This window comes from Desmodus rotundus, chromosome 13, assembly GCF_022682495.2.
Source record: "Desmodus rotundus isolate HL8 chromosome 13, HLdesRot8A.1, whole genome shotgun sequence".
NCBI lineage: Eukaryota > Metazoa > Chordata > Mammalia > Chiroptera > Phyllostomidae > Desmodus > Desmodus rotundus.
Genome location: NC_071399.1, coordinates 94,529,395 through 94,556,617, shown reverse-complemented (window position 1 = coordinate 94,556,617; position 27,223 = coordinate 94,529,395). Strand labels below are relative to the sequence as shown.

Genomic DNA, 27,223 nt, shown 5'->3' with positions numbered 1-27,223 from the left:
TACTGTTGTATGTTATGTATCTTTCATGTCAGTAAAATTTATAATGAGTGTTTATGCATATCAAAGCAGGAACATGTTTTTGGAGACCAGGTTAAGCATTGACCAGCATGCCACCAGACCTTTGGGAGTCCCCAGTGGTGTGGGGGAGACGTCAATAAATCATCACAGACAGCTCAGTGTGACAGGCATGGGGGAAGGACCAGTGAGGGTCCCTGAAAGTGTGTGACCAGGTGCTTAGCCCGCAGGGAGCCAGGAAGGCCTCAGGGAAATGATCCAACTTCAATAAAGCAGAAACTGGGGGTGAGGGGGTATCGGGGCGCCTACGGCAGCGGCACAGCTCTGGGCGAGGTCAGAGTGTGAGGCTCAGAGGGAAGGAGGCAGGTGTTCTGGAGAGAGGGGTGTGGAGCAGGCTGTGGGGCTGCTAGCTGTAGGTCGCGTGAAGGGCATGCTAGCGGTCTCAGGATTCTGCTTTAGGTGGTCGGCCACTCGGTTGCCACAGACACTCACAGGCAGTTCTCCATGTGGCTGACCAGATGTGGCTTCAGGAAAGAGGTGTTGATAGGATTCCTGTGGAATAAGCAGTTAGACTGGACAAATAGGAATCCCCCACTTGCTGTGTGCAGGACTTGGTATTGGTGGTTTCCAAGGAGACAAATGGTAAACATTGTCCCTCATCCCCGAGGAGTGTGTTTCCGTGGTCAGGGAGCCACGTGGACACCCAGCGAGCTGTCTGCATAGACACAGTGCTGTGGGGGGAGCAGTAATGCTGACTGCAGGTGCGGACGGCCACATGGACAGGTGTGCTAGGAGTGTGTAATAACTTTCCTTGGGGGACCCCGGAAGAGTATCCCACTTTCATTGTGTGTGTGCCAGTAAAGCATTATTTATAGACCAGGTAATTTAAAAGTTAACATCGTTTTCACATGTCTCGAAATTTGAAATGTTATCCTTCTTCTGGTTTTTTCCAACCATTTAAAATGTAGAATCCATTCTTAGCTTGGACCGTAATTGCAGACTCCCGCTCTAGACTAGAGGCTACCAAAGGCTGCAGGAAGTTTCTTGCAGTGCCCAAGAATGTGGAGAAGGACACATTAGGAGCCAGATGGAAATCATTAACCCAAAGTCTGGGAGGGAGACGGTCTCCACCAGCCACACTCAAATGGGAAACCTGGGGGCTGATGACCACTAATGACCACCTCTCCCTCTCGAGGTTACAGTCTGGGCATCCCTCCTACCAGCAAAGCTTGAAGATCACAAAGGTTTTAAACCAAAGTTCCTTTATCTCACTGTGGTGAAGCGATTTCTTCTCTCTGTCCGTGGTTGTAAGGCTTCTCTCCAGCGAGTGTTCAGCTGGTGATTCAGGACAGTTTTTCTCCAGTGAGGCTGCAGTTCCCGATTGGTCCTTGGAGGAGGTGGGTGTAGCTCCCACTCACTCCTCTGCCGTTGTGAGTCCCTGAGGATCCTGCTTCTGACCAAAGGCCTTTCATGTCTTGGTTCCTGATTGATCCCCATCACTCACTGCCTTGCTGGTGACCGATTTGTTGAGTGCTCATCGGTTCCACCCGAGTGCTGGGGTGGGACGCTTCCTGCCATCCTCCCATCCTTGGGGACGTGCTTCCAGAACGCTGTGCTGCTGCGCTATGTCTACCAGGAAGGCTTCTGGGAAGAGGCCGAGACGAGACTGACACGGAGCATCCGCCTGACGTCGAGGAGCCATGCTGGGCTAGAAGGAGGTGCAGAGAGGGGCTCTGTCCCTCTGGGCCAGGGTCCCAGTGTGGCACAGCGCCCTTCCAGCGAGGTCTTCGGTGAAGAGGCTCAGCACTTGTCTTCTCATTTTACCCCATTCACTGAGTGCCTGCGACGGGCCAGGCCCAGTGTTACTGAGGATAATACAGTGACACATAAGACGTGGGTACTGATCTCAGTTTTTGTAACTGCTTTATTGTATAATCCACATTCAGTTCTGTTCACTCATGTGGCATGTGCGCCTCACTGGGCTTCAGGACGTGCAGAGTGGCGCCACCATTGCCATAATTAGTTGTAGAACATTTCTGCCCAAAAAGAAACCCGCAGGCCCAGCAGTGAGTTTTCACTTCTCTTCAGCCCCTGCCCCCAGCCCTAGGCAACCCCCACTCTCCTCTCCGTCTCTGCAGATTTGTTCTTTGGACGTTTCTCACGAATGGAAGCACACCATATGCGACAGGTCGGCTTCGGTCGCTTAGCACGGTGTTCGTTCGTAGCACGCGTCAGGACTTCTTTGCTGTGACCGAACGGTACCCCGTTTTGCGGGTGCGCCGTGTCTGCACTGCACAGGCGATAGACACTCTGCTTCTGGCTGCTCTGGACAGCGCCACTCTGAACACTCGATTGCAGGTTTTGTGGGGACCTTAGCGCCACTCTGAACACTCGATTGCAGGTTTTGTGGGGACCTTAGCGCCACTCTGAACACTCGATTGCAGGTTTTGTGGGGACCTGTGTTGTCCCTTCTCTCGTGCACACAGACACCTCGGCGTGGGGTTGCCGGGTCACAGAGTGATTGTGGGTTTAACACCTTGAGGACCTGCCAGACCGTTTCCCACCCCCACCTCCTCGGCCACACTGCTCACAGTCTGTCCTTTTGATCCCAGCGATGTGAGGTGGTGTCTCACTGCGGTTTCGGTTGGTGTTTCCCCAGCGACTGATGATGCTGAGCAGTTTCTCCTGTGATTATTGGCCATTTGTGTATCGCGTTTGGAGAAACTCTAATCAAATCTCTATCTAGCTCATTAAAAATTTGGGTTACTTTTTAGGATTGAGTTGTAACAGTTCTTTGCATATTCTGGACAGAAATTCCTTGTCAGGTACATGATTTCCAACAATTTTACCCATTCTCTGGTTGTCTTTTCATTTTCTTGATAGTGCCTTTATGCTTTGAAGCATAACAGCTTTTCATTTTGATGAGTCAGATTTTCCCTCAGCTCTTGAATAAACCCCGGTTTCTGAGGTTTCAAGTGTTTTCTGTTGCATTGGAAAAGTCTCTAGAGCTGAGTACTATGTAACCAGTCTCATAACTTTTAATCCTCGGAACCTTGTATGTTGGTGATGTTGTTTCAGCCTCTAGAAACTTCAAATCCCGTGACAGCAGAGACTAAGGCATGTCAGGTTCTTCACAGCATTCATTCACCACGTTGCTGGTGAGAACGACCACTCTGAGACCATTGGACACGCTGACTGAGGCCAGACTTCTGCAGGTAGCTGGGCACACAGGTATCAGGGTGTATTTTCGCACAAGCCACGGTCACGTCAACTCCTTTGTGTGATCTCAGGAGGTTGTTCAGCTCTGTTTACTCTAATAGAAGACGTGGACTTAATAACAAGAAGTGCGTCTGGGTCCTGCAGGTAAGTGATCAGAAGGAGAAGGGTGAACTGTCTCCCGTGCTGATATCTACGATTATGTTGGCAGTCCACCCGCCCCCTCTGCTGTTCAGGCAAGACAGGGGAGAAGTAAGACGTTTGCTGACACCTGACAGACACCTGTGACAGGACGCTCCGTCCCAGTCGGTGGGGTGGAGCGAGCTCCGTTGCGGCACAGCAGGACCATGTTCCACTATGAGGTGGGGAGGCTGGGTGCTCTTTCAGGGCCTCCTTTGTTCTGGGCCTCTTTTATCACGCGTTGCCGTTCCTGAGTTGGGGTAAGCGAGTGTGTGGGGTTTTTCTTTGTGTGTAATGTGAGTAAGTGGATATAAATCGTGTAGCCGGGGGTGGGTGGCAGGGCATAGCATCATGAACGGTGAGAAGGAGGGGAACCTCACTAAGGAGAAGTGGAGAAGATGACAAGTGGCTTCTCTCCAAATGCAAGGAAGCTGTGTCAGTTTGTTAAATAGGAAATGAATCAAATAGGCACAAGACAGTTTAAGAAATCCCCACACTGGCCAGGTAGTTCAGTTGGTTAGAGCATTGCCTGGATGCACCAAGGTTGTGGGTTCTCCTGGCAGGGCATGTGTAAGATACAACCAATGAATGCATAGACAAGTGGAACAAGTCGTTACTTCTCTCTCTTTCTCTCTCTCTCTCTCCCTCCCCCACCCTTTCTCTCCCTGTCTAAAATCAATTTTTTAAAAAAGATTTTACTCATTGTTAGAGGACAAGAGAGGGAGAGAAACATCAGTGTGTGGTTGCCTCTCATGTGCTCCCTTCTGGGGACCTGGCCTGAAACCCAGGCATGTGCCCTGGCTGGGAATGGAACCAGCAACCTTTCGGTTCACAGGCCTGCGCTCAGTCCACTGAGCCAAGCCAGCCAGGGCTCTAAAATCAATTTTAAAACATCAATTAAAAAAAGTATGACTCACAGGGCATCGAAATACTTGGATGAATCTTGAGCAGGTACAGTTTTGTGATGGAGCCTGGTCTCACAGTCCCACTGTGGGTTGGGATTACCTGGGATCAGGTGGGTGCTGGTGGCACCTTGGATGGCTCTGGCCTTTCTGTGCTGCAGAACTCAGGACCATCCTGTGCGGAGTTGTGACCATAAGCTGACCTGAGACTGACCGTGCTTCCAGAGCAGCCAGTCACGTGTACACTCTTTCAGGAACCTGTGAGGCTTGGGCAGCTCTGGCCGTGTTCTTCTTGGGGACGATTTCCGTGCTTTGAAGATGGGTATGAAGTGGTTGAATGCGGAGGCTGTAAAGCACCCTGCCTGGCTTCAGTTCTGTCTCCTGCCACTTAAAGCCATGCGCCTTGAGGACATTGATACATTCGTTTTTCTGTGTGTAAAATGTAGACGATAATGCCTCCTTTGCGTGCTCATAGCGAGGATTAAGTGAACTCCCACGTGGAGTCCAGAGACCAGCACAGAGAGCAGGGCTCGTCGTGTGGTGAGCACACGGTAACTGTCGCTGTGCTGATGCTGACTTGAAACAACCAAGCGTTAACTTCTGCCCAGCCCTCGTAAGTGAAGTAGGTGATCAGATTGGGCAGAGGTGTCTTTAGTGAAACGTGAAGTGTGAAAATAAAAGATGATGTTGTTCATTCCTATTACCTCCTGTGTGTTAGGCCCTGTCTCACACTCGTGTGGGCGTGCGCGCGTGGTTCTCATTGCAGTCACGCATGAAGGTGCTCAGGGGGGCTGGTCCTCATCACGCATCTCCCAGGAGCTGGGCATTCTCTTGACTCTCTCACTGCTTTTTCCTTGTCTGTGTCTATCTTGGGAGCCAAAGCAACAAGAAAGTCGTCCTTTTGCCCTGAGCCTGTTGTGTCACCGACTCATGTAAAGCCACACCCTCAGGGAGCTAGGAATTCTGGAACATCTTTTTTGGGTGAGTCTTTCTGTTGCAGCAATTGAACAGTGATATGGAAGTCTTCAGGGGACCCGTCTTTCAAAAAGGTCTGTGATCACCTGTCCTACTGATCCCTCTTCCCCCACAGCCTCACCAGTTGCCCCAGGCTGGGGCATGAGGGTGCGACCCTGTGTCTCCTCCTTGCTGTCCGCACACAGGCTGCCTCAGGGCAGGGTCGGGAGGACCCTCCTGGGAAGGAATATGTGCTCAGCGACGTGTTTTCCAGAAACACATCCCTGATCAGATAACATGATTTGCAGAAATCTCCCGTTCTGTGGGTTGTCTTTTCACCTTTTGTTGGTGTTTTTCGAAGCCTAACATTTCCATGCCACCCCTCCCCTGCTCCTGCTGTCTGTCCTGTGTCCCACCTGAGGAGGCTGGTGGTGCCACCAGATATCTGAGAAGAGGGATGTAGTACCCCCCGCTCCCCCCCCACTCCCCTTGTCCATCAGAAGGTGATCAGCCCACAGAGATTTACAATGAAAGACCTGCGGTTTGGGAGGCCCAGAGCCAGGGCAAAGCTCCGTCTGAGGGACTTGGGGATGCAGAGAACACCGAGGGCTGGTGCCACCTGGGATGGACACCCAGTGGAGCGCTGAGCATGGGGGCTGCTGTGGGTCTGGCAGTGCCAGAGACTGCACACGCGGACGGGTCAGGTTGTGGTTGCCGTGGGAACCGTGACCTTTGAATTTCCTGGCATAGGCCTGGAATTTTAGTTGCATAATACTACAACAACTTGGAGCTTTGCCCCTTCTAGCCCTCCTTCCTGGCATTTAATTTTTATCTCAGTGAATTAGACCCACAGCTCTTGGTCTGTCCTCCTCTTCTGGGGACCAAGGGCCTCCCTTTCCCTCTCCAGCTCCCCCAGCACTTGGGCAGGAGACCACGTGGGGCCCTGGCCTGTGCTGCTTCCTCTTATCCCCAGGCCAGGCCTGAGGCTGAGAGCTGCCCCCAGGTGGATGGAGGTAAGGTTCAGGGTGGGCCCAGCCGCCCTTCTGGGCCTGCCAGTCGGCTGCTGTGTGTGCAAGTGTCCTCTCAGAAACCTGTGTCCCCCTTCCAGTAAACTCCACATGACGGGGAAGTTTCATTTGGCATTTCATCCGCTGTTGCCTTGGGGTATTTTTCTTGTCTTGAGAACATTTGTCATTTGGGATGGATGGGTGGTCTGGTTTCTATTTTCTACAAACCAGATTCTAGGATTCTTGAGGGCCAAAGTTGAAGTCACTGAGTTGCTTGTTCAGTGGTCACTGGATCTGTGGGGTTAAATGCGTGTTCTCCTAGTGTCTGCTCTGAGGAGGGCCCCGGTCTGGGCACTATGACGGCTACAGGGCAGACATGGGCCTTTGGTCAAATTCCTTAGGATTCCTCGCCTGGCCTTAAGCGCCATGGGCTTACCCACCCTGCCAGCTTCTTCCTCTCCCCAGAAACTACCCCGCCTCTTGATTACCTGGGGGCCTGAGCACAGAGCTTCCTCCTGCCCCCAGGACAGCTCCATCAGTCACTTAGCGCTGTTCCTCTGGTCCTGTCGAGACATCACTTCCTGGCCAAGGCCTCTCTCCTGACCAGCGCAGCCAGGGCCACCCCAGGTCCTGCTCTTTTTTCCCCACGGCTCCTCCACAGTCCGTGGGGGCATTTGCTCGTTTGTTTGTGCATCGACATTTTCACAGTAATGGATAAGACCCTGGCTGTCTTCCCACTCCTGGGACGTCAAGGCAGCATTTTGTCCACACTCCGTACTCAGACCCAGGTGCCTGGAGCTCAGTAGGCTCATAGTAAATGCCAAACGATTGAGTGTTCTTGTAGAAACGTGTGCACTTTCTTTTTAAGGGACAAGAGGCATAAAGTGGTGACTTGTCCTGTGATTGTACCACCGTGGCTGTTTGCGGTTGATGGGCCCGTGGGGCCACCAGGGTCCCACTCTCGAGGTGGAAATGGGGACTTCTTTGATCCAGGCAGAACACACGTGTTTCCAGTTCTCTCTTCCCTCCTTTGTTGGCTGGTCCTAGAAATAGCCTCAGGCAGCCCGGGCTCTGCCCTGTGCTGGACGGAGGGCAGAGTGAGGCAGGACTGCTGTTCCTGTCTTGAGCAATTGCAGACACTGATTTCAGAACCTTTGGGACACTTGGTTCCACCCAAACTCTGAGTCATTTCTGAGCAGCCGCCTCTGAACAGCTAGGAGAAGCAGAGGTCTTGGTTTTTCCTCCTCGCTTACTTCCCCAGAGGAAACTAATATGGGTATGTATGTTCTTCCTGATCTTTAACAGGGGACTTAATATCTCCACTCTGCCATGGGCTGGAGGCTGCCCGTGACCTACTGTGAAGTGTCTACACAAAGAACCTGCATTGCTGTCTCCCAAACACTTCCGGCTTGTCGGGGAGAAAGAGGTGCTCTGCAGACCCAGGGTGTAATTATTAATCAGACTTTCCTTTCCTCTCCTTGGCTCTGGGTCTACCTTCTCAGCTCTACTGCAGTGACGGCACAGGGAGGCACCGGCTGGCCCGCCCAGCCCTCCTGCCCAGGGACACAGGCTGGAGGGAAGCTCAGCTCACCACACAAGTGATTTTCAATCCTTTCATCTGGTGGCACATACAGTAATTACACTCTGCAGCACACCAAAAATGTATTTTTTGCCAATCTGACCCCCAAAATCAGTATAATTTTGATTCCTTTTCACCAGACAGCTATTGTTGTTGGCTGGTGTCATTGTTGGATTTGACAATGTAAGGGAAAAGAGGTCAGTGCCCCTGACTAAAGAGTCAGGTGTTGGCATGTTTTAAAAATTCTTGTGGTGCACTGGGTGAAAACCGCTGCCCTAAGCCATATAATTTAGCAGGATTTACAAAAATGTAGAAAAATGTTTTATTTTTATCTTGTCCTCTATTTCAGCGCCCCGCCCCACTTTGGGGCAGTACTTCCTAAACTATGTTCTATGGACTGTTAAAGGTATTCTGGAGAAAATTAAAACATGTTCTTAATGAAATGATTGAATTTTCCTATGTTTTTTTAATAGGGGGAAGATTTGTTTATAAAGCTTTTAAAAACTGATTATCTTCTGCAACAGTTAATTCATCCGTGAGACCATTTGATTTGTGATTGATGAAACACAAATGTATCCAAAATGTTAAATTCATAGTTTGGAACTAGGCATTTTTTTGTCATCCCATGCTAATCTAAGTACACCTAATATGTCTTGAGCTCTTTTAGTCTTCTTTTTGTCCGTTTTCTTTAAAAGCTTTTGTGGTCAGATCCATCGGGGGAATGCTGGGCTAGCATGGAATCAGTCTTACCTTTAAGAGGACAGCAAGTCCTCCCTTAACGTTGACAGATTCTTGGAAATTGCAACTTTAAGTGAAATGACATTGTATCAACAAGAGCTAAGTTACTACAGCAAAAACATTTTCACTGGTCACAGAAGTATCACCAAACTTCTAATAAAGACCCAAAACGTCTCTAATATTAAAAAGTGAAATAAATGTGAGCTATGCATACATCTAAGAACTATTAATAAAAACAAGAGTTATTTTTGAACCAGTTATTCCAGTTCCGGGTCCCAGTGGCCAGAGCCTCTCCCAGCAGCTCAGAGCGCAGGCAGCACCCGCACTGGACAGGACGCCCTCGTGTCACGGGGCCTCCCACACCCATACTCACACCAACTGGACGCTGTGGACTCTCCAGTGAACCTGATGTGCGTATCTTTGGAGCGTGGGAGGAAGCCCACACAGCCAGTGGCCCCATCCAGGAATCAGGTTTTCCCTCCTCATCGTTAGAGGGAAGCGATGCTGAACGAAACGACTGTGGAGGGCCGGCCACACGTGGACTGTGAGCAGGCGCCTGCTGGGTGGACACTGTCCTGAATGCTTCAGAGAGTTACTTACCTTGAGCCTCCCCTCAAAGTCATCCTATTCCCCTGAGTTACACCGTGTTAATGTCTGTCTCCCAGTGGGGGTGTGGAGGCTCAGGGAGCCGTGGGGCACCCTGGCCTAGTGTGTGTCGGTCCCAGGTTCGGCTCCGGATCCCGGGAGCTTTGGAGCCCATGCTCTGTCCACAGCTGCTCCTGGCGTCTGCACGATGCAACTTTGGGGAGCTGTGTCCTTGCAGTGCTGCAGGTCTGAACCTTGGGCCAAGGCCACTGCCCCTGCCCCCCTGCCCTCCAGCCCCCTGAGCACGCAGGCTTCCCAGGCACCTCCTCTCTGAGCCGCTGTGCCCGATCGATCGATCCATCCCACTCATCCCACGGGGTCTGCCCGGTCCTGTCTCCTGTGAGACTTGTCTGGCTCTGTTTGTGGACCTATTTTTACAAGCTTTGTCTTTCCTTAAATAGTGAAATGCTTATTATAATTAAATTTGTGAGGTGTTTATTGAATTGAATCCGTTAGAAGTTTACAGCTAATCTCTTCCTGGCTCCTGAGTGCCTGCTGTCAGTAGCAGCCAGTGACTCATGTCTGTGTGTGTGCACACGCGTGTGCACATGTGTGCATGTATGTGCCAGGTTGTGGATCCTGAGTCATCAGATATCTCAGCCAGGGTTAATGCCATTTTGAACACACATGTTCTAATTTTTTTTGCAGCATATGTGGGAATTCATTGGAAAATGTTTAATTCATAACTCTTTAATTGATAGGCATGTTTCAACCAACAGGTTATAAGGAATAGACTATATCATGTAACAGTTAAAAAAAAAATAGGTGATGGGCCCTGGCCAGCTGGCTCAGTGGGTTGGAGCATCGTCCGTGCACCAAAAAGTTGTGGGTTCGCCCCCTGGTCAGGGCACATGCCTAGGTTTGGGGTTCAGTCCCCAGGCGGCTGTGTATGGGATGTTTCTCACCTTGATGTTTTTCTCTCACCCTCTTCCTCCCTCTCTCTAAAAATTGATAAACATATCCTCAGGTGAGGATTTTTTTTAAGTGTTTAAAAAATGCCTTTAAAAAAGTAGTTGATGGTAGAAAGGAGTCATCACCTCATTCTCCCACCAAAAAAAAAAAAAATCCCTGGGGACCACTGGCTGTACCATGCATTTGGCGTTTATGTACCGTGTGTATTTACAGTTGTTTTGTGTGTTGTCTTCACTGCTTGCCTTGACCATAAGCCCCGGGAGGGTGGTACATCCGTCTTCAAGCAGAGGCGGCCCCAGGGGAAGGCTGCGGTTCCATTCAGTCCTGGGATCCCGAGTCACCTCCTGCCCCCACCCCTGGAGCTTGCTTCCTGGAGCCCTCCTATCCCTTCCTCCTTCTTGCAGCTTTCACAGACCCCTGACCTCCGGGAGGTCTCACCATGAATGGCAGTGACTTGTTGGGCTCCAGCTGTGCTTTCAGCGGCATTGGGCTGGGCTATGGGCCGAACGTTATTGTTTAAATAATTATTTAATGAGCATTTTGCTAGGCGTTTGGAAAATGCTGTAGAACTGGGTTCTCTCACTTACTTCTTAGAAGTACCCTGTGAGGCAGGTACGGTGTTTACTCCGTCTTGTAGATGATGCACCTGGGCGTCGCCCTGCTGAGTGTGCAGCGGGTCTGGCGGATCCGCATGGTGTTGGTCTCCCAAGGAACTTTCCACTGGGGAGGCAGAGACGGTGGCACTCAGCGGTGCTCGGACAGGGACCAGTATCAAGTAGTTTGGTACTGCAGGGAGCTCGGAGGCAGAGGGACTCAGGAAAGATGGAGGAGATGAGGGGCTGGGCAGGAAGCTGCCTTCTGCTGGGCTCTGAAGCGAGGGAGGGAGGAGAGGAAGCGAAGCTCCAGGGGCCTGCTTGAGAAGGACATGCTTGTGGGCGGTGGGGGTGGGGACGGAACTCAGCTGGAGGGCAGAGGGTCTCAGGGCAGGTGGGAGATGAGATTGGGTCACTAGAGCCAGAAGGATTTGAAGTCACACAGGAGTCTTCTGGGACAGAGATGCTGAGTGCATCTGTATGGTCTGGGGCGGGATGAGTTTCCTGCTTACTAGCCGTGAGGCTGGCAGCAGATGACAGCCTCCTCTGGACGCCGGCTGCCATCAGATCTGTCTGGTTCTTCATCATTCTCTCCCTGTGAGCCCTGGGACGCTACCGTCACCTGTTCTGGTCCCCGGGAACACCTGTCGGTACAGTGGCCCATGTCCATGGGTCAGACCACCCTGGAATGTGGTGAAGCTAACAGGTACAGAGAGGAGGCCAGAGACTGGACTTGACCCCGGCCCTGTAGCTGGACAGGTGATCTAACCTTCATTCTTGTTTGCCCCCGCCTGTAATTTGCAGGTAATGACATAGCCCCTAGGGTAGTTGCAGGATGGGTTGGGAGCAGATTATCAGTACAGAGGCTGTTTAATCTAGTGCTTCCCAACTTCCTGAGATCAAGGGCCAGTTCTCTGCCAGTGACTTTGGGCAACTGAGTGCCACACCTTTTTGTTATCTGCAGAGTCAGGTTGGTGCTGTCACTGCAGTCCTCACAGTGAGGATTAATGTGGTCACGTGGTAGTAAGTCCCTGAGGCTGTGATTAGCACTGTTCTGGTCTCACAGGTGTGGACACTGGAGACTAAAGCCTTTGGACTTCTTAGCTAGACACTGTCCCCCATGCCCATGTGGAGGCCGAGTGCCTTGCGCTTCTCTGAAGCATCGAAATGACCACTTCCAGGATCTTTCTGAGATTCCAGGTGTTACTGAAATCCTTCGAGAAAGTCAGTCATTGTCTTCAGATTCAGAAGGGCTCTTGCATCACAGCTTTTCTTAGGCACGGAAACATTTCCCTTCTTTTTTAGATAAAGGGCGATGGGTGGGGCGGGGAGAAGAATGCCTAGATTGCCTTCAGCCACAGTTTCTACCTCTGAAGACTTCCTCCTCCCCTGAGCAGGGGCCATCTGCCTGCTCAGGCCAGGTCAGCGGGCTTGGCTAGGTCAGCCCGGATGTGGCCTGGGGCCCCCCAGCTGCTGCGGAGTTTCTGCTCAGGAATGTTCTCCTCCCCCGTGCCAGGCCCAGACCAGCCGGGCTGGCCTCAGCAGTGCCTTCTGGCTCTTCCTCCCAGAAGCCTCCAACTCCTGCTCTTCCCCAGCAATTGGGTCCGAGTCCTGAATTGATCTGTTTGGAGCAGTTCTCCCCCCCCCCCCCCCATTTCCCTTCTTTAAACAAAACTCGATCATTGGATCTTGTCCTCTGTAGATGAAGTGAGAGTTGCTTTCACAGGACTGGTTCAAACCAGAAACCAGCTGCCTTGAAATTGCTGCAACCTTTTTTTTTTTTTCTTTTTTTTAAGTTAGAGACAGGGAAGGGAAGGAGAAAGAGGGAGAGAACTACCAATGTGTGGTTGCCTCTCACGTGGGCCCCACTGGGGACCTGGCCCGCACCCCAGGCAAATGCCCTGACTGGGAATCAAACCGGCTACCCTTTGGTTCACAGCCCACACTCAATCCACTGAGCTACAGCAGCCGGGGCTTGCTGTGACCTTTAAAGGGGCCGTTGGTGTGTGGACCCAGTTCCCTCCCTGCGGAACCATGTAGTCTGCAGGATTCTGGTGCAGGCTGTGCCCATGTCCAGCGGGCAACACCTGGCAGGGGTGCATGGGCTTGGTGTCAAGGCTTTACTCTCCCGCAGTGTCGGTCTGGTGGCATCAACCCCTTTCACCCTGCCCACCCGACCCCACGGTCAGTGGACATGCGCCATGTGCAGGGTGGTGAAGTAAACCCAAAGGCACACACTCCCACACAGGCAGACAAACAGAAGTGCAGCCTCATCACTCAGTGCCTCTGGAGTTGGCAGCATGTCTTGTGTGGGGAGTGGCCACTGAGTAGTTACTTTGTAAATGGCTGGGAGATGAGGCTGCGCATACTTGGCCTCTGCCATGCAAGATGAAAACGCAGTTGGGGGCAGTGAGTGGACAGCCTGCTGGAGGGCGGACAGGCGCCGAGGAGTGCAGGGTGATGGGAGGCTGAAGGCTGGCCTCCCCCGGGCTCTGTCTCTTGGGGCCTCAAGCTGGGTCTGAGCAGTACGGCCCGTCTCTTCCCTGTTAGAGCACAGGGTCCCAGCCCCAGGGGTGCCGTGGTGTGGAGCAGTCCACTGTCAGTGCCCTCGACATTGGGGTTAGAAAGAAACAGGCCCTGCCTCCTTCGGAAGGACTGAGGAGGACATCTCTCTCTGTTAGAGCCTCGCTTGCTGTCGCCATTGCAGCTGCACGTCTGCGGGGGGCTCTGATCTGCCCTGGACGATAAATGCAATAAGGATGGGGACCATGTCCTTCCGGTTCAGGTTCCGTCTGACCTGCTGCTCGGTGGGTGAAGAGGCTTCCTGCCTGAAGCCTGGAGCTGCTGCCCATGGAGGTGTGGGGCAGGGTGGGAGCGGCTCCTTCAGGGTGCCGCCTGTCTTCCCTGGAGCCTGACTTGCAGGTGTGCGGTGACTCCTGAGGGTGATGGGGCCCTTGAGGTCAGAAGGGGCTCGGGTAAGTGCCATCTTCCTTGGTCCAAGGGGTGTCAGCCCCACCTCCCACCTCGCCCACGTCCCCACCACTTGGCAGACGGGCAGGCGCAGGACAGTGGGCGCACCGCATGCTGACTGCTGCCTGCCTTACTGTTTGGGGCCGTTGTGATTCTTGGATCTTTCCCCAGGTTTCTGTAAAACATTTCCCCTCTTACACGTGGGTGCCTGACAGTCTTCCTCGGAGCTGTCTGTGTGGGGGACAGTTGTGGGTCAAGTTAGGCCGCGGGTTGGAGCATCAGAAGCATTTGTCAGTCCTCCTCCCCTGCACCAGATGTGGGTAGTAAGTAAAGTCAGCATTGGGTTTGTATGCCCTCTATATCTAATCTGCTTTGTTTTCTTTCTTCAAAATGTCTTTGAAAGTTGCTTGTCCCCAGCACCTCAAACTACACCTGTCAAAGTTGCTGCTCAGTGTTTGTTAAATGACTTTTTCTTTTAGAAGTCCTGTTCCCATTGCCACAGCTCTAACCTGGGCGCCCCCGCCCCCCCCCCCGCCCCCGCACACACCTGTCTGCAGTTCACCTTCCTTGTCCCACCCTCCGGGCTGATGGCTGGGGTGTCCTACTGCTACCCCAGGGGGGCCCCCGCCCTCCCAGCCCTGTGTGCCCCCAGCCAAGTCTTGCTCTGGCCTCTTCTCTGCTTGCCCAGTCCTAGCTGTGCCCCCTGCACCCCCGGCTATGTGGCAACACAGCTCAGGACACATTTGCCTCTTTGCTGTGGGGCCTTGACTGGGTTGTGAGCGGTTCCTCTGGCCCTGCCAGTGGTCATCCATCCCCCATCAGTCACTTCGTGCACAGCAAGAAAACCCTCGATTCACACACCGACCGCTCCTACGGGCCACGGCCTAGAGAATATTCACTAATGAGCCTTTGCCTACCATGACCCCACTTCAAACCCTTTTTCTACAGGTCTCATTTTCTGTTTTGGGCTACATGCTCAGGACACAGGTTTTGTGCATTTGGCTAAGGGGAAAAAACCCAGTTTTTAAGCCAAATCTCACGGGAGGTGAAGTGGTCAAGGAGAGGAGCCCCTGTGGACAGACATGAGTGGGGGCCACAGCAGGTATGGCTCACAGCCTGGGGCTGGGAGACCTTCCTCCAAGCAGGAGCCCACCCCACCCTGGAGGCCACCACCAGTCACCTGTCTGAGGGCAGGCAGAGCTGGGGTGGGGAGGCAGAGACCCTGCAGCTGCCCTGGCTTCCCCTTTCTTATCTCCTGTTTTCCCACCTCCACCCCAAGTCTGGCCAACCTCCTGCCACGTAGGAGATATTGGTGCACCAGTGTGGGGAGGGAGGTCTGGGAGTTGGTGTGTGGGACTGGCTGGGGATTGATAAGGGGCCCAGGAGCAGGGCCTGCCCGTGTGAGGGCACATGTCCGTCCACTTGGGGTGGGTCGTGGGGCTGAGTGGGGCCAGGAGACTGGCTCTGGAGACGGCCGGCAGGGAGGGGCGCCTGTGTGTGCTCCTCTCCATTTCTTCACTGGTCCTCTCAGTGCCTCAAGTCACAAATCTTGGGATCACTGTCTCTTGCTGTCCCTCCTCGTGCTTCACTCGTGAGCACGTCGTGTCACCCCCACTCCACGTCTGATCCGAAGTTCTCCCCACCACCACCCACCCCTGGGTGTCTCTGAAAACCTCCAGCCACTGCCCACCCCTGACCCCAGGTGTGTGGTCAGCCCAGTAGCAGAGTGGCCCTTGAAACCTGGCTACGGTCTCATCACTCTTCCCGTGCAGAGAGACCTCAGTCGGTGGTAGTTCCCCAGGGAGGTGGGAGATTTGGGCAGGGGAGGGGGTGGCGAGGCTGCCCCGGTGTCAGAACTGGCCACTGACTGCGGAGAGGGGTGGATGCTGATGGGGCCTCGGAGGATGAGAGCACCAGTGCAGAAGGTCTGGGGAGCGGGAAGTGGGGTGCTGGGGAGCATCCCCATGAGCACCATCCCCGTGTCAGAGCAGCTTTTCTCTGTTCTCAGTAGTGGAAACTGGGTGCTAACAAAAGTAGAACCACTCAGCTGATCCAGTCCAGGGCTGCAGGGTCTGCAGGGCCCTGAGTCAGTGCGGGACCCCTGTCCCCTGTCCCCCTTCGGTTCCGTCCCATTTAGGGACTGGGGAGCAGCTCTGAGCAATTGGACTCCTGAAGCCCCTTCAGGGATGCAGACACACCAATGCCCCAGGCATGAGTCAGCAGACTCCTCTGCTAACATCCCAGAGCAGAAAGGTACTTGGCTTCATGGCAGCTGGTGACAGTCACTTCACCCCTCCAAAGCCCCATTTGACTTGGAGTGAGTCCATACTTCCTTGCTGATGCTCTGAGTCTTCCTTTTGTGAAAGGAATGGTAAATGCCAGGCACACGCAGTGAGGTGCTGGCAGGTAGGGGCGCGTGGAGACAGGCCTCCCTCATCTCCAACCCTTTGGGAAGCTCTCCTACCCTCTGTCGCGAGGCAGATCGAGCTCGGGTCGGGTGTCCGCTTTGTGCAGTGGCCGTGGACCAGAGAGGTGATGTGGCTCGTGGAAAGACAGAGCCTGTCCTTCCTGTCCAGGTTCCACCCTAATTGGGAACCTAGTCCTGCCTCACCACCTGCCTCCTTGAGCACACACAGTGCACACACTGGGGGCCGTTCCCCGGGCACACATTTCCTTTTGCGGAGGGACTTCCTGGGAAGCGCCAGTGCCACTCTGTCTGAGGCCACAGTGGAAGTGACCCATCTAGGAAGCGGGGCCACGTTGCCAGATGGCTCGTCACAGAGGCCGCTGTCCTGGCTCTTCCCTGGGAGGCCAGCTCAGGGTGGTGCTGAGGTGTCCCGTCCATTGTGGGACAGTGAGGATTTAAAAAAATGACTTGGGAAATGTTCCTCGGCCAGTGGTGGAATGTGGGCCAGAAGTTGCGGTGTGAGGCTGGGAGCATCCCCGCAGCTGGGTGGCGGGCGCTGGTTCCAGGAGGTGCTCGCTCCCTGCATCCCCTCAGCAGGGTGGACGCGGGGCTGTTTGCGCAAGTGAGACAGCTCCTGGCTCTCGGGCGGGGCAGCTGAGGACAAGTCCACCCTAGCAGCCTAGGTGTTCGTGCGACCCCGCGGCCCCACTCTCAGACCCTGTTTCTCTCATCCTGACCTGTCACCCGTGCTTCCAGCTCCCCTCAGTCCCCGGGGGCTCTGTTTCTCATTCCGCCTTTACCTTCTCTGCAGCCCCCGGGCCGGGCAGTCCTGTGTGACTCGGGCTCCTGTTGGTGAGCCGTCAGGTGGGCATGGTCAGGCACTTGTTACCAGGGCAGCACCTCAGCCACTGCCAGCCCCCTGGCCTCTGGAATGACCCGGCCTGGAGACAGCCCTCCAGGGCTCTGGCGCTGTGTGCGTGTAGGAGCCTGCAGGGCGTATCCACTTGCGCCCGGTCCTCCCCTCACCTCTGGGCGGATCCTGGCACAACCTGGCCACAGACTGGGCACGAGTCAGTGTCTCCACAGCGACCATGAGTCCCCATTTGCTGAAAGTGTGTCCGAGCACAGAGGGAAGGTAGGAGAAGGCTGACGTGCGTGCTCACAAAAGTGACAGCTGAAAGGGCAAGAACAAGCACGAGAGGATGCGACCATCCGAGTCCCCCCGCCACCCCCCAGGCTCCGCTGGGGGCGGGACGTAGGTGTTGGAGCCAGCCGAGCCAGAAAGCTCCCTGCCTGGTGGCTCACTGTTGGTGCGGGACCGGGAGGTGCGGATTTATCTGAGCTCTGAAAGGGGCTAATGGCACACCTACGTGGCCACGTGAGGGCTCAAGGCTTGGCAGGCGCAGAAGTGGACACCATGGCCCAGCTTTTGGGAGAAAGGGTTTTATGGCCAATGGCAAGGAGCCCACAGGTGAGACTCACGTCTGTCTCCCATCCTGGGCTCAGGACAAGATTTACGGGGTTTCAGCACCGGATCTGCCTGTATAGTGGGCCCTCTGCTTCTGAAAGGGTTCCTGCGTCCTCGTTCCAGTCAGGCCCTGGCCAGGCCCCGGTCCTTTGGGTCCACGGCGGGGAGCAGGGCAGGGCTCATAGTGCTGTGTCCGAGGGTTGGACCAGTTTGTGCTGGTTCTGAGGTTACACTGACGATGTCCGTCCAAAGGCACAGGGAGACGATGCAGGTAGAGCACGTAACAGACGCACTAGGCGAGGGTAGGCGCTTGGGACACTGAATGTGTTTGGGGACCCAGCGACAGCAAGAAGTTGAGTTACTTCAGCTGGGCTCTTGTTCCTCTTTAAGATTTTCCCGTTTTTCCAAGAATCACGTTACATCTGCCCCGTGCTGTGTCGTGATCAGCGGGCCGGGCCGTAAGCTTCCAAGTGCAGGTTCAGTTCTCCCCAGAACACCCGTCTCGGGAGAAGGGCCTGCTGCCACCGGTGTGTGGATGGGTGTGGGGGAGGGAAAACCGCCGTGGCGCCCTGTGCCCATTCCGTGTCCCCCCGCTGCCCCCGCACCCTTGCTCCTACAGACAAATGCACAAAACGGACCACTGAATGGTGGGGCCCGACCGAAACAAGCATCCTGGGAGCTCGCAGGAACACAGTGCTCCTGTCTGTCCTCGCCAAGCTCGTGCACCCTGGACAGGGAGAGGCAGGCAGCAGGAGGGAGGGGACGGACTAGCCCCGGCAGGTCAGCGAGAACCGGCAAGTTGTCCTGCAGTGAAGGCCGAGCGCCTGGGACCTCCCAGTAGACGTCCTGGGTCAGCGCTGACCAGCTGTGTGTCACGGTCTCTGCGGACGCATGATGCTGGTTGGCGGGCGGCGTGGGTTCTGGGGGTCAATTCACAGAGGCACCTCTGGGTCTTTAAATATGGAAACCAGTGTGCTCACCCGCTGGACCTGTCCTGTGTAGAATCTGCTTTGCTTGCTGTGCCTGAGCCTTGTTATACGTCGTGTGACCATTTGTAATGCCAGACTTGCGACGTGATAGTGCCACATCAGTGAAGCATCAGATCTCACAGAACCCGCCGGTCAGCACCGTTGGTGATTCTGCAGCAGCTGCGTGGTCCCCTCCCGTGAGGTTCAGTGGAAGGGGGGCCACATCCTGCAGCTGAGAGTGAGGCAGGTGGCCCGGTGTTCGCCTGACCTCTGCAGGGTCTCCTTTCTTGGACTGGCCTGTGCTGTGGGGGTTGTGGCTGTGTGGCGGGCAGCCTTGGCCCCCCAGGCTCAGTGACCCCTTTGGCAGGTCCAGCCTCCTCTGCAGGACACAGGCTGCCCGGCGGATTTGGGCAGTGGTCAGTCTGGCCGAGAGAGCAGACTAGAGTGGGTGTGCCATCCAGGCTGGCCCAGCAGCTTTGCTCCAAGCCTAGATGGACCACCATTTGTGTACGGTGTTTTTCTGAAGTCTCTCTCCTTTCTTTGTGATTTCAAAGATTTTTTGCCTCTCACTGGGACTCAGCCCTGCTCCAGATCTGGAGTGTGGGGAGTCAGCAGCAAGATTCTGAGCCCCACCTTCCTGCCAGTCCTCACCCAGCAGCTTGCTGGAGAGAGAAGGAGGGGCTGGGGGGGGGGGGGGTACAGGCAGGAAGGGCCAGGGCTAAAAATAGGCGGCTCAAGAGAACCTGCTGGCCGCTGGCTCAGTTAGATACAGTCCTCCTGTGATAACTGAGCTCAGAGTAGAGTGTGCTCTCAGGACGAGGAGAAAATACGTCAGACCTCATTAAAGGAAAGAAGCAAATGAACGTCACCGCAAAATACAGGCTTTTACTCTGTCCCAGCTGAGAGGAACTTGGTGATTTTGGAGGTGTGTCCCTGATAATCCTGGGGACGTGTGCTTGTGAATGTGTGTGCACACGTGTGTGGCCTTAAGCATTTTCAGTGTTAGATGCTGTACGCTCTGGGGTGGCCGGTAGGTGTTCTTCCAGAGGCTTTCCCGAGAGGCTACCATGCGTGCGCCAACCCGCACCTGGAGGAGGCCCTGTGGAGGTGCGCACAGTGAGCGCACAGAAGTGCGTTGGGTCTCACACGGGAGGCAGGTCTTGCATGGGAGGTGCCTGGCTGTGGAGGAGAGGGTCCAAGGGCAAGCGGTCCTGGTCATTCTCATGTGGCCTACAGCTGGCTTCATCCCTTCTGTCTCTATTATAAAAAGTTGGGGTCCCTCCCTACCTGGGAAGGGAAGTCTCCCCTAGCCACCCAGACTGCAAGGCAGGTGCTGAGGGACGGCTCTGAGGGAAGCCAGTGAGACCACTCCCAGGACCCCACGGAAAACGTCTCCAGGACTTGAGCTGTGACCTCTGTGAGTCACACATGTCTCTCCTGATGCCTAGTGCCCTGTTTTTGCCAGGGAGGAGGTTCTGGCCTGGCTTTCAGACTGGGTTTTAAACAACTTATAAGGTTCTTGCTTTTGCGTCCTGCATGGCTTCTGTCTGCTTTTCCCCGTCACCTCAGAAGGGGGCTGTGCACTGGGCAAAGCTCAGCCCTGCCCTGTGCTGGAGCCGCGTGACCGGCCAAGTGAGTGCTCGTGTGGTGCTCGGCCTGTGGGACTCCCGTCGTTTCTTTCACCTTGGTCTGTGGCTACGTGCAGCTGTCTTTCCTTGCCCCCTTTGCTCCCTGGGCAGAAGATAAGCCTTGTTTGTGGTCTGTGAGGAGTGGGCTGTCCTGGCAAGGCCTTCTTGGGTGAATTGGGGCACCCGGGCGCTGCTGGCTGGCTTGGAGGCCCCTTTCCCTGCTAACACCTGAGCCTCAAGCCATAGCCTCTCTGGTAGCAGATGGCACTTCCTTCTGTGACTCTTGCCGCTGTTCCATTTGGGGAAACCTGGGCACGTAAATGATGGAGGATCTTCCCAGTAGGGGCCTTTCTTCTGGCTCTCAGTCCTACAGCGGGCAGCTGTGCCATTCCCACTACCCCACGAGGGTTAGATGCTCAGAGCAGGTGTCGGGACTGCTGGTGCAGGTGAGTTGGCCCAGGACCCTACTTTCCGACGGCTGGGGCAAGCCGTGCCTGAGGCACACTCTGAATTGAGACATCTGTGTGAATGTCGACAGTGAGCAAGGGCCGGGGTACAGGCCCTGGGGTGGCTCCGAGACCTGGCTCCCGGCTGGCTGCCTTCTCCCACACTGCAGGCCAGCAGCACCAGAGACCGGCCTGCAGGCTGACCAAGCCTGAAGCTCACAGTAGAATGTGTATTTATTGGCTTAATCTTAATTTTACATCTAGTCATACTGTTAAAAAAAAAGTGCCACTGCTTATGAGACATATTTAATTCATACACATTTAATTTAACTTGATAGCATTTTTATCTTTTATAGTAAGCTCAGGGGGTGTGGTAGCATTGAAAATAAATCACACAGTGATCAGTCAGTCACAGCCTCACCGCCCCCCAGCGTGTGTGCGCCCCTGTGCCTTCAGGGAACTCCCTGGTGCACCATTGTCACTTACAGGGAGAACTGGTGGGATCCAGTAGCCTCAGCCTTGGACCAGAGCCCAGTGTTGTCCTCCTTGCCGCCTGACCCTGCCCCGCGGGTGCGGCTGTGAGTCCCCAGGAGAGCTGGCATGCACCCCGGGCAGGCGGGGGACGGGGCCTGGACACTGCCTCTGTGCCCTGAGTGGAGCTGCCTCCGGCTCTATTGTTCAGGACTTGCTGCAACAATGTGCTTGGACATCAAGCCTCGTGCTGCGGTTGTGAACAATACTTGCTCTGTGAGTTTTCTGCTTCACCCTCCTCTCCTCTGCCATGGCCACCCCGCTCTCCCTGCACATTCTGACCTCTGCCAGATGGCTTAATTCAGGAGGTGGTCCATGTTTTCTGGGACGAAAAGGGACCCCCAGGACTGAGCCATGGGGTACACAGAATGCTGCGTAACTCCTGTGCGGAGATCTTAACTGATGTCTAGGCAACCTCGGGCATTTCTGTGCAGTCCCACTCCCTTCCCCGCTCCACAGCCCTGTTTGAACACACTCGTACTCACAGTCACTCGCACTCAAACACACACACACACTCTCACACACACTCACATGAGCTCAGATCACAGAAGCAGCTTCCCACACTCTCCTTCCTGGGCAGGAGCACTGGGCAGACTCCTCACAGCTCCTTACGGAGCAGAGGCTCTGCTGCCCGTCTTGGCGGGTGTGGGGGTGGCTGGTGGCAGGGGCCCAGGTGTGGGACCGGATGGTCTGCTGCTCACACCTAGGGGATTTGGGGTCTCTCTGTTTTCTCCACAGAAAAGTGTTGCCCCCGGCATCTCAATCCTATAATCGAACATGAAAACAGCGGCAGAGAAAACCCTGCCTCACACCTCTTGCACTTTGAATCACAGTGGCTGGTTTCACAGACGACCCCGCTCTGCCTTCCTGCGATGATGCCTGGCAACGACGTCATCGCGGCGTGACCTTCTTAGTCCCTAGCACCCGCAGCGGAGCTCTGGGTCCTCGTTCTCCTCCAGCTCACGGTTTGGACAAGAGGAGGCAGTGGGGGCAGAGCTGCCCCTGTAGGGTCTTAGCAGAGATTATTACGGTGTTTTTCAGGAAACTGTATTCAGGAAAGGGCAGGAAGAAGGAGTAATTCCAGGAAAATAAATACGTGAGAAAATGTTACTTGGTTTCTTGCGAAGTTGGGGAACGCTTGCTGTCCACTGGCTTCTGTTACAGAGGTGGCCAAGCTTCGATGTATGAGGGGGTGGGGGGCTCCAAGGAACGTGAGGGGCTGCTGTCGCTGGTCGGTGGGCTCCCGGACGAGACACGTGGAAGGAGCTCATTGCCACCCAAACAGCATCACAGGAAATGCCAAAGGGATGTGTTTGAGATGAAAAAGTAAAAAATATTGCAAAGAGAAAAAACTACTGCTGACAATGGCCAACACATCATAAAAGCAGGGATTCAGCCCACATGAAAGCTGGCACGAAGGTTAAAACGCAAAAGCGGGAAGATCATGTGTAATTACAACAGTAAATTAAGGGGTACACACAAACACACCCTCACAGAAGAAGTAAAAAATAACAAAAACATAAATGTGGAGGGGCTGAGAAAAATGGTAGTGATTTCAGAATGTGTTCCAACCTAAGTGACCATCAGCTTAAAATAGGCTGCTGTTCAGTGTAAACATAGCTTAGTGTATCTGCCCACAAACCAGAACTCTGCCAGAGAGACATATGAAGCGCGGAGTGAGGCTCCCGACACGGCGCTGCAGGAAGTCGTCGACACACAGGAGGAGGAGGAAGGACCGGAGAAGAACGGAAACGACCGGAAAACACTAAAATGGCAGGGACTATGAACGTGGATGGACTAAATGCTCCGAATGGCTGGAGACGAAGCGGTACCTCTGCACAGGGCAACCCTGCTGGGCCGTGAAGAGGAGGAGCTCCTACCAGTCGCAACGGCGCAGATGGACCTGGAGACTGTGGTGCTAAGTGAAGCTAGTCAGACAGAAGGACAAGTACCTCATGGCTTGACTTATATGTGGAATCTGAAGAACAAAAAACAGAAACAGACTCTTAGAAACAGAACAAACTAGGGCTTGGGGGACTGAGTGACAAGGTGGAGGGACTGAGAAAGACAGATGGGCCGTCACAGAACAGCCCTGGGACATGAAATCAACCATATTGTGACTGTGCATGGTGCCAGGTGGGCACTGGAAACATCGGGGCCACACTCTAAAGTGTATGACTGTCCAGCCACTGCACTGTGCACCCGAAGGCAGTACATAGTAATATTGAATGTCCACTGTAGTTGAAAAAAATTAAAGTCAAACAATTTTTTAAATTAAAAACACAAAAGTTACCGGTGAATTGGCCCTTGGGTGGGCTTGATGAGATCCGCCTTTGCCTGGTCCCAGATGGGCCTGCTGTGGTGCAGGTGGGCGGTGGGGCCCCTGGGGCCCCAGCTGAGTGGCACCCATTGGGCTCGGACTTGCAGCTGCCTGGGATGTCCTCACAGGCTGGGCTTGCCTTGTGCCAAGCAGCTGAATTACTGGACACCTGTCACCTGTAGCTGCTTAGACCTTGGGAAGCTGAAGGGAGTGGCCAGGCCTCTTCGGGTGTCTCTGTGGCAGGAGGTGCTGACGGTGGCCCCTTCCATTGGGGGTCCAGGGGCGCTGACTGAGCTCGGAGAGCCTTTGTCCTGCAGGGTCACACACAAGCATGGCCCGAGGCCCAGCAGTTACCTCAGGACAGATTTTCAGCCCACCTTTTCATCTTCCAACTAGTGGTCATACCTGAGTTAGCACTGCCCACAGTGACCATTCCCAAAAGCTCAACCACAGAGTCACTCTACTCTGGAAGGGCAGGAGGTGAGTATGTCTGGCAGGAAACCTGTGGGCGGGCCAGGAGCTGGGCCAGCGTCCGCCCCAGCCACAGAGCCGCCCTCGGTGGAGCGGGGCTGTGTTTATGGGCCCTTCTGAGACCAGCAGTTGGATTTCTTGGGGGAAAGGAAACTCTGAAGCTGGCGTGGCAGCCGCAGTGGCTCCTGCTGGTCTTCCTTCGCCCACTGGGGTTGTGCTAGATTCTGTTCTCTTCTGCAGACATGCAATCACAGGGCTGTCTTAGACGCTCTGGTGTGACTGCACCTCCGGAGAGACAGTACGGCACAGCCGGCTTACGTTCTTCGGAACAAACACACGCCTAAACATTAGGCACAGTTACCTGAGCCCTGTGGGACATTCCTCAGCCCTGTGGCTGGGCAGTTTTCCTTTTGTTGTTGTCGTTTTCACATTGGGGACAGTAGAGATTTGCTGAGTGGGTGGCTGACCCGTGCAGGGGAGAAGGCCGGTTTGAAGGCCAGTGCTGCTGCGTCCCCAGATTCGCCGGCCCTCTCATTCCGCTCTGCCCACCAGTGTGTTAGAATTCTCATGGGGAGAGTGACAGACCCCCACCCTGGGCCACCACAGACGCTCTGACTCGATGGAGCTGGGCTGGGGCCTGATAAACACACAGGTGTAGTTTTTCAAGTCTCTTGATGGCCCCAGTGAACAGAGAGCTCATCACTGCAGACTGCACTGAAATGCAGCGTGTTTTCCTTTTTCTTCCTCTCTCAGGTCGTGCACCCAGAAGTGGCATATGGATGGCAGTTCTTTCTTATCATAAAGTATGTGTTCCATACATGGAGAATTGCTTGAATTTTAAGAATGTTAACGGTCACTTTGGTGTGACATCTGAAGCTCAGCTCATCTCCGCTCTCCCTCTTTTAACTCCTGTCTGTTCGGGGGAGCTCCTTGTCTTCTGGGGAGAACCCAGCTGCCCAGCTGTGGGCTGCTGAGGGCTGTCAGGGTCCGAGGGGCCTGCCGTCCAGTGTCCACTGAGTGGAAAGCTTCGTCTCCACTCCTGGGGGTGACGATGGCTTTCAGCTTGGCTGACCATAGACATTGGAGCTTTTGTTCACTTCTCTGATGGTGGAATCTCTCCAGGCAGGAATCTTCCAAGTGCCCCAGGGCAGTGGCAGGCCAGAGCACAGTGGTATAGAGCATTGCTGGCCCTCGTTCCCCCATAGTCAAACTGCAGACTCACTGAAGTCTAAGAGAATGAGGAGCGCAGTGGGGTCTGGGCCATGTCGAGTGGGTCTGTGCCTGGGCATGTGGGTGGAGCACATGCTCACCTGGGTCCATTGTTACTGGCAGGTGGGAGCGGGGCAGGGGGTCAGACCCACCCCTGTACCGGGTCCTAAGTCCAGCAAGTGTGCTGGGCTTTGGGCTTGTTTTGTGTGATTTGTCACATCCTCGTTAGCTCTCTGAGCATTTGACGCTGGCCTGTCATGCCGAATGGACAGCTTTTCCTTTGATGGATCAGCCCATGGATCTAGAAAGTGTTCTTTGCCTGTGTGGTATTCTCCAGCCCCTCTCCCTCCCTGATAGCCTCAGGAGCTTCACGTGCCTGCTTACACCCTGGGTTTATGCCACCCTTGCTTCTCTCCTTATGATAAGTGCTTTTTTTTTTATTCATTTATGTCCAGATCTGTTTATTCTTTTGTGTGCTATTCAGCAGCCCACCACGGGCTGCACACTGCGTGGGATGAGCCCTTCCCTGTTCCCTGTGACCCCAGGTTTGGTTTGGCTTTTCTGAAGTTGTGTTGTGTAGATTTACCGGCCTCGTCAGCATCAGTTCTGCTTATAGATTTACTCAGAAATACTTTACACCTATACCAAGTCTTGGTTTTGACATTATGTTTAACTGGCCCCAAAAGAGCAGGTGTGGAAAGGCAGCTGATTGATATGTTGACAAAATCAGACCTCAGGCATCACATAGGAGGGTATGGAAGATGAGGGAGAGGCAGTGTCTGGGGGAGAAGTCACTGTAGCCGCTGTGATGGGGTTCGGTGGGCAGCAAGCACTGCAGCTGCAGTAGCAGCTCCCGCGTGTATGGCTGCAGAGCGTGGGCCTTAGGGAGCACTTAACCCACCAGGGACCGGAGGGCAGCCCTGGCGGTGAGGCTGGGCTGGTGGGGGCATGGGTGGAGGTGGTGGGGAACCAGGATGCTCAGAGCAGTGTGGGAATACTCGTTTAGTAATGTAAGATGCTCAGGCAGCTCACATACTTGGCCTTGACTGTTGAAAGTAAAGATAAGGCGCTTGGTGAGTTTTGTGTCGGCTCTCGCTGAGAAGCATGGGCACGGTGGACATAGCCTTCATCACTCACTACTTTCTCCGCTGGCTGAGTCTTCTGTTCTGCTCAGACCCAGGTGCGGCGCACTGAGTGAGCCTCAGGGCTGGCAATCCCTTACTGACACAGGGTCCAGATTGTGTTTGGTATTACCAAACACAGTGATTAATTTTAGATTACCTTCAGTTAGTCATTAAATATGACATTCTGTTCTCATAAAATAAATTATGCAGATCAACTTAACTAGAGCAACAAGTCCTTTACCACAGTTCCAACATTACAGACTTTACGTTTTTATAATGTGTAATGAAAATATCACCTATGTCCTCTGTTTTGAAAATACAGCATGTGTGTTTTTATTTGAAAGGCAAAGGTGAAAAGTCTTGGATTCAGCAAATGAATTATTTGTAATTTGATTATTTCATTTTGCTAATAAAAGAAGAAAGTCTGTGCTTTATGTTTGAAAAATGAGGAAAAAATGAAAACCGACCTTGGCACTTCCTTGCTCGGCTTCTGTCCAGGGCCTTGGAGTCTGGGAGCCTCAGGCTGCTGGCCATCCTGACGGGCCATCGGGGCCACTGGAGGGGGTTTGGGGCCCACCCCTGCCTGCTGACAGCGTCTGCCAGGACTGCGCACCAGGGGCGCCGGTGTTCCCTGGAGTCTCAGGGCCCCGTGGTGCTTGTGTGTGCTTGTTTTCCTGTGGCACCTGGACAGGGTGGATGGGACTCACTCTTGTTTGATGTGACAGTAGGAGCTGAAGTCTCCGAGTCACTGTCCAGCCAGGAAGATCTTGGCATCGCTCAGTGTGGGAAAAAGCATTTGGCTTCTTTGGAATGATTGACGGTCTGATGCCACCTGGCCGAGTTGGAGAGAAAGGCAGTCGGGTCAGTTTTCCACAAGGTAACAGAGCCGACTCAGAGCCTTGGACTTGCCTGCCTATACCTACTGTCTGCGGCCCATCCG

General features: G+C 54.1%; 1 protein-coding gene across 21 annotated transcripts in view; it reads left to right on the top strand.

Moving 5' to 3' along the window:
• Positions 1-27,223, top strand: part of MICAL3 (microtubule associated monooxygenase, calponin and LIM domain containing 3) — a 134,436-nt gene that overhangs the window by 15,258 nt on the left and 91,955 nt on the right. For 2 of the 21 annotated variants that reach the window (XM_053916651.2, XM_053916652.2), the window contains exon 2: positions 21,898-23,959. The exons of 18 other annotated variants lie outside the window; for them this stretch is intronic. The gene's annotated coding sequence lies outside the window, so the exon portion shown is untranslated. Of the gene's footprint in view, positions 1-21,897; positions 23,960-24,703; positions 24,754-27,223 lie in introns of all 21 variants that reach the window. One more of the 21 variants, XM_053916672.2, reaches the window with a different exon arrangement.